We start from the raw sequence: 6000 nt of genomic DNA, 5'->3' as shown, positions 1-6000 counted from the left end.
AGGAAATTCAAAAAATCATCAGATCTTACTATAAAAACCTATATTCAACAAAATTTGAAAATCTTCAGGAAATGGACAATTTCCTAGACAGATACCAGGTATCGAGGTTAAATCAGGAACAGATAAGCCAGTTAAACAACCCCATAACTCCTAAGGAAATAGAAGCAGTCATTAAAGGTCTCCCAACCAAAAAGAGCCCAGGTCCAGACGGGTTTAGTGCAGAATTCTATCAAACCTTCATAGAAGACCTCATACCAATATCATCCAAACTATTCCACAAAATTGAAACAGATGGAGCCCTACCAAATTCCTTCTACGAAGCCACAATTACTCTTATACCTAAACCACACAAAGACACAACAAAGAAAGAGAACTTCAGACCAATTTCCCTTATGAATATCGACGCAAAAATACTCAATAAAATTCTGGCAAACCGAATTCAAGAGCACATCAAAACAATCATCCACCATGATCAAGTAGGCTTCATCCCAGGCATGCAGGGATGGTTTAATATACGGAAAACCATCAACGTGATCCATCATATAAACAAACTGAAAGAACAGAACCACATGATCATTTCATTAGATGCTGAGAAAGCATTTGACAAAATTCAACACCCCTTCATGATAAAAGTCCTGGAAAGAATAGGAATTCAAGGCCCATACCTAAACATAGTAAAAGCCATATACAGCAAACCAGTTGCTAACATTAAACTAAATGGAGAGAAACTTGAAGCAATCCCACTAAAATCAGGTACTAGACAAGGCTGCCCACTCTCTCCCTACTTATTCAATATAGTTCTTGAAGTTATAGCCAGAGCAATCAGACAACAAAAGGAGGTCAAGGGGATACAGATCGGAAAAGAAGAAGTCAAAATATCACTATTTGCAGATGATATGATAGTATATTTAAGTGATCCCAAAAGTTCCACCAGAGAACTACTAAAGCTGATAGACAACTTCAGCAAAGTGGCTGGGTATAAAATTAACTCAAATAAATCAGTTGCCTTCCACTATACAAAAGAGAAACAAGCCGAGAAAGAAATTAGGGAAACGACACCCTTCATAATAGACCCAAATAATATAAAGTACCTCGGTGTGACTTTAACAAAGCAAGTAAAAGATCTGTACAATAAGAACTTCAAGACACTGAAGAAAGAAATTGAAGAAGACCTCAGAAAATGGAAAGATCTCCCATGCTCATGGATTGGCAGGATTAATATAGTAAAAATGGCCATTTTACCAAAAGCAATCTACAGATTCAATGCAATCCCCATCAAAATACCAATCCAATTCTTCAAAGAGTTAGACAGAACAATTTGCAAATTCATCTGGAATAACAAAAAACCCAGGATAGCTAAAGCTATCCTCAACAATAAAAGGACTTCAGGGGGAATCACTATCCCTGAACTCAAGCAGTATTACAGAGCAATAGTGATAAAAACTGCATGGTATTGGTACAGAGACAGACAGATAGACCAATGGAATAGAATTGAAGACCCAGAAATGAACCCACACACCTATGGTCACTTGATTTTTGACAAAGGAGCCAAAACCATCCAATGGAAAAAAGATAGCATTTTCAGCAAATGGTGCTGGTTCAACTGGAGGGCAACATGTAGAAGAATGCAGATCGATCCATGCTTATCACCCTGTACAAAGCTTAAGTCCAAGTGGATCAACGACCTCCACATCAAACCAGACACACTCAAACTAATAGAAGAAAAACTAGGGAAGCATCTGGAACACTTGGGCACTGGAAAAAAATTCCTGAACAAAACACCAATGGCTTATGCTCTAAGATCAAGAATCGACAAATGGGATCTCATAAAACTGCAAAGCTTCTGTAAGGCAAAGGACACTGTGGTTAGGACAAAACGGCAACCAACAGATTGGGAAAAGATCTTTACCAATCCTACAACAGATAGAGGCCTTATATCCAAAATATACAAAGAACTCAAGAAGTTAGACCACAGGGAAACAAATAACCCTATTAAAAAATGGGGTTCAGAGCTAAACAAAGAATTCACAGCTGAGGAATGCCGAATGGCTGAGAAACACCTAAAGAAATGTTCAACATCTTTAGTCATAAGGGAAATGCAAATCAAAACAAGCCTGAGATTTCACCTCACACCAGTGCGATTGGCTAAGATCAAAAACTCAGGTGACAGCAGATGCTGGCGAGGATGTGGAGAAAGAGGAACACTCCTCCATTGTTGGTGGGATTGCAGACTGGTAAAACCATTCTGGAAATCAGTCTGGAGGTTCCTCAGAAAATTGGACATTGAACTGCCTGAGGATCCAGCTATACCTCTCTTGGGCATATACCCAAAAGATGCCTCAACATATAAAAGAGACACATGCTCCACTATGTTCATCGCAGCCTTATTTATAATAGCCAGAAAATGGAAAGAACCCAGATGCCCTTCAACAGAGGAATGGATACAGAAAATGTGGTACATCTACACAATGGAATATTACTCAGCTATCAAAAACAATGAGTTTATGAAATTCGTAGGCAAATGGTTGGAACTGGAAAATATCATCCTGAGTGAGCTAACCCAATCACAGAAAGACATACATGGTATGCACTCATTGATAAGTGGCTATTAGCCCAAATGCTTGAATTACCCTAGATCCCTAGAACAAACGAAACTCAAGACGGATGATCAAAATGTGAATGCTTCACTCCTTCTTTAAATGAGGAAAAAGAATACCCTTGGCAGGGAATAGTGAGGCAAAGTTTAGAACAGAGGCAGAAGGAACACCCATTCAGAGCCTGCCCCACATGTGACCCATACATATACAGCCACCCAATTAGACAAGATGGATGAAGCAAAGAAGTGCAGGCAGACAGGAACCAGATGTAGATCTCTCCTGAGAGACACAGCCAGAATACAGCAAATACAGAGGCGAATGCCAGCAGCAAACCACTGAACTGAGAATAGGTCCCCTGTTGAAGGAATCAGAGAAAGAACTGGAAGAGCTTGAAGGGGCTCGAGACCCCAAAAGTACAACAATGCCAAGCAACCAGAGCTTCCAGGGACTAAGCCACTACCTAAAGACTATACATGGACTGACCCTGGACTCTGACCCCATAGGTAGCAATGAATATCCTAGTAAGAGCACCAGTGGAAGGGGAAGCCCTGGGTCCTGCTAAGACTGAACCCCCAGTGAACTAGTCTATGGGGGGAGGGCAGCAATGGGGGGAGGGTTGGGAGGGGAACACCCATAAGGAAGGGGAGGGGGGAGGGGGATGTTTGCCCGGAAACCGGGAAAGGGAATAACATTCGAAATGTATATAAGAAATACTCAAGTTAATAAAAAAAAAAAAAAAAGAAAAGAAAAAAAAAAAAAAGACACGTCCTCCACTATGGTCATCGCAGCCTTATTTATAATAGCCAGAAGCTGGAAAGAACCCAGATGCCCTTCAACAGAGGAATGGATACAGAAAATGTGGTACATCTACACAATGGAATATTACTCAGCTATCAAAAATAACGGCTTTATGAAATTCATAGGCAAATGGTTGGAACTGGAAAATATCATCCTGAGAGAGCTAACCCAATCACAGAAAGACATACATGGTATGCACTCACTGATAAGTGGCTTTTAGCCCAAATGCTTGAATTACCCTAAATGCCTAGAACAAATGAAACTCAAGACGGATGATCAAAATGTGAATGCTTCACTCCTTCTCTAAAAGGGGAACAAGAATACCCTTGGCAGGGAAGAGAGAGGCAAAGATTAAAACAGAGACTGAAGGAACACCCATTCAGAGCCTGCCCCACATGTGGCCCATACATATACAGCCACCCAATTAGACAAGATGGATGAAGCAAAGAAGTGCAGACTGACAGGAGCCGGATGTAGATGGCTCCTGAGAGACACAGCCACAATACAGCAAATACAGAGGCAAATGCCAGCAGCAAACCACTGAACTGAGAATAGGACCCCCGTTGAAGGAATCAGAGAAAGAACTGGAAGAGCTTGAAGGGGCTCGTGACCCCATATGTACAACAATGCCAAGCAACCAGAGCTTCCAGGGACTAAGCCACTACCTAAAGACTATACATGGACTGACCCTGGACTCTGACCTCATAGGTAGCAATGAATATCCTAGTAAGAGCACCAGTGGAAGGGGAAGCCCTGGGTCCTGCTAAGACTGAACCCCCAGTGAACTAGGCTGGTGGGGGGAGGGCGGCAATGGGGGGAGGGTTGGGTGGGGAACACCCATAAGGAAGGGAAAGGGGGAGGGGGATGTTTGCCCGGAAACCAAAGAATTATTATTAAGTATTAAATAAATTTTAAAAAAAAAAAGAATAAGAAGCCGTCTTGAGTGTCATGCTAAGTACCAATGGATTTGTGTTACTTTTAAACTTGACAATGATAGTCAATCTAATTGGAAAAAGTTTCAAAGACACCTACAGGGTATTTGACATTCTAATACCTCTCTGGATGTTTTAACATTGCATATCAAGATTATAAATTTAAAGAATGCTGCCCGGCTGAGCTTTGCTGCTGATATTGCTGGTAAAATTAATCATGGCCTGAAGTCAGTATTTCCATCTTGGTCTAGCTTCAAGAATGTCTGGTATAGCTTAATCATGCTAGCCCTTTTTGTCCTTGGAATACTTTTATTCCTGCCATTGCGATAAAGCTTGCCTTTAACAACAGCAATATGTTGGCAGCCAAAAGACATGACTTGAAACTAAAAATGGACCTCCATATAGACTTATTAATTTAACAGGGTGGTAAACCAAGGATGGGTAAGAATCATCTGCTCAGAGCCTTACCACCCTAAGACAGAAATGCATTGCTTTTGATAATGCATATTCCATGACAGGTAAGGAAAGCATTCTTGTCTGAATGACCTAAGAGAGGCTCAGTCTTGTTTATTAAATAAATAGGGGGAAGATGTAGAGAGCCTTTTGGGGACACTCACTTCACTTCTAGACACTTGGTAGTAATCTGACATTATCAGGACAAAGGAAATAAGCCCAGGGCAGATATCTGGCTTGGGGCTTAGGCTCAGGAAATAGGCCCTGATTAAGAACATTTATATTTGAGTTAATGCAAAGCTCAGAGCAGGCTCAGCAGAAACAAGTGTGGCAGTCCTTTTGTCTTGGTCATCCTGATTAGCCCCCCAGAAAGATGTTTTGTTTACAGGATTTTGTTTATCACCTTGCTTGTTCCTTGACTGTGAACTGATCTTATCATTCTGCATGTAATTAAAGTGATATAAAAGCAAACTGAGAAAAATAAAGCTGCATCAGCCTCAGAACTGGCTGGAGTCATGTTAAATGTTGTCTAATTGTCCTTTTGTTTTGTTTTGTTTTGTTTTGTTTTGTTTTGTTTTGTTTTGTTTTGTTTTTAATCCTCACTCCTGCCCTAGATAACCTGTTGACTGACTGAGCTGGCTTGGTCAATCCTTAGTCGTCAGGGAATTGCAAATCAAAACAACCCTGAGATTCCACCTCACACCAGTCAGAATGGCTAAGATCAAAAACTCAGTTGTCAAAAAATGCTGGTAAGAATGTGGAGAAAGAGGAACACTCCTCCATTCTTGGTGGAATTGCAAGCTGCTACAACCACTCTAGAAATTAGTGTGTCAGTTCCTGAGAATATGGGACATAGTATTACCTGAGGACCCAATTATACCACTTTTGGGTATACACCCAAAAGATGTTCCAATATATAACAAGGACACAGGCTCCACTATGTTCATAGCAGCCTTATTATGTCATAATAGCCAGAAGCTGGAAAGAACCCAGATGTCCTTCAACAGAAGAATAAATACAGAAAATGTGGTACACTTACACAATGGAGTTCTACTCAGCTAATAAAAACAATGACTACATGAAATTCTTAGGCAAATGGATGGAACTAAAAAATATTATCCTGAGTGAGCTAACCCAGTCACAAAAGAACACAAATGGTATGCACTCACTGATAAGTGGATATTAGTCCAAAAGTTTGGAATACCTCAGAAAAAATTCAT

The sequence above is a fragment of the Rattus norvegicus genome, chromosome 1, assembly GCF_036323735.1.
Source record: "Rattus norvegicus strain BN/NHsdMcwi chromosome 1, GRCr8, whole genome shotgun sequence".
Classification (NCBI taxonomy): domain Eukaryota; kingdom Metazoa; phylum Chordata; class Mammalia; order Rodentia; family Muridae; genus Rattus; species Rattus norvegicus.
Note: the sequence above shows the minus strand (reverse complement) of the source record.